The following is a 1,457-nucleotide window of genomic DNA, read 5'->3' on the forward strand; positions in this document are numbered from 1 at the left end:
CCCCCTCCAGATCTTGGCCAGTTGTAAGACATTTCACGGTGGAGTGCTTTCAAGGCCGCACATCTCCGTGGCAGGAATCACATGCTCATGCTACTACAGCTCTGCTCAGGAAATTGATTTGTTTCAGGGATAAGACCAAGTATGATGAGGCTGTTCTAGGAAAAATTTGATTCTTAAAAAAATAATCATAATAAAATAGTAATAATAAATCCTTGGAACGCCACAGCTTTCAAAGTGAAGTTTTTATTAGCCTTATTTGACCCAGTAGTTTTTTTTTTTTTTTTGTTAATTTTTTGAAACCTATAATGTCTCTCATTTCAGTGTCGTTCAGCTCTGTTTTTCATAAATTTGTCTCCGCTAGACCAAAGTACATCTTTGTACAACATATTCTGCCCAGAGTAGAAACATCCCGCACAATGGCGCCGAACTGTCATTTTGCGGTACGGTATTTCCAAGCACGGTGCCTCAATGACGGAATGAACGCTGTGAGCCTCCCACAAGTGGCGCATTACTCAACAAATAGTTCACTGGTTTTCAATCCTGTTGCTTTATTGACTATCGTGCAACAATCAACTTTCATATCGCAGTAAAGCTGCTGGTCGATCTTGTGGTGAATGTTCTTCTCAAGCCTGGGATGCGTTTTATTCACTTTTAGTTCTATTTACATTAAATTGTGACATATCTCAGAGCTCATTTGTGCAATCACTCATTCAGTCATTTTCAGTACAGTCGACCCCCTCGCGTACGAACGCTCCGGTACTCGCTAATTACAATATTTGCGGAGGTTTAATTTTTTTTTCAATATTTAAAAACAATTATTTAGGGTGTGTCTTTGATTTTGACATGATTCCATATTGAATGAAGAATTTTGGTGGCTTTTTTTTTTTCCCTCAAGCAACGCATTTCACGAAAATATATGTGGATTTTTTTTGTTATTCGATCCCTATGATGCCTCAAATGCTTTTTGGCACCTGTCCATGAGGCAAAAGAACCATTGCAGGATTTGCTTTCTTAATCTGAAGGGTACCAACAGCTTTATACTTCTTATTGGAGCAATGCAAAGCAAGACATGTTGCAACGTAAGGGTAACGATATGGTTTTCATGAGCTCCAATCTTTTGCAGGACTCTGCTTTGCAACTCTGTTTTCGCAGTGAGCGAGGGGGCTTGACCGAGTTCTCAAGAGTACATAATTCTGAGGCAAGTCCCCTCGCTTCATCCCACCGTCTTACGGTTTGTTTTGGTGTGTAAATGAGCGTAGGTTATGTGCATCTTGTCTGCGGCCTGCACGGCGCCTCCTTGCCAATCGATTCAAGGTGAGAGCTGTCGATTAAACACCCTGAGCCGCGCTCTAAACTTAACCCCAGGGTGAGCCCAACCAACCCTTTGCGCGCACACACCCACACCGACCTGTCATTCATCAATACCTCCACCACAGCCCCTATTGATCCCCCCCCCC

Source organism: Hippocampus comes, unplaced genomic scaffold, assembly GCF_001891065.2.
Source record: "Hippocampus comes isolate QL1 unplaced genomic scaffold, H_comes_QL1_v1.1 scaffold195, whole genome shotgun sequence".
Classification (NCBI taxonomy): domain Eukaryota; kingdom Metazoa; phylum Chordata; class Actinopteri; order Syngnathiformes; family Syngnathidae; genus Hippocampus; species Hippocampus comes.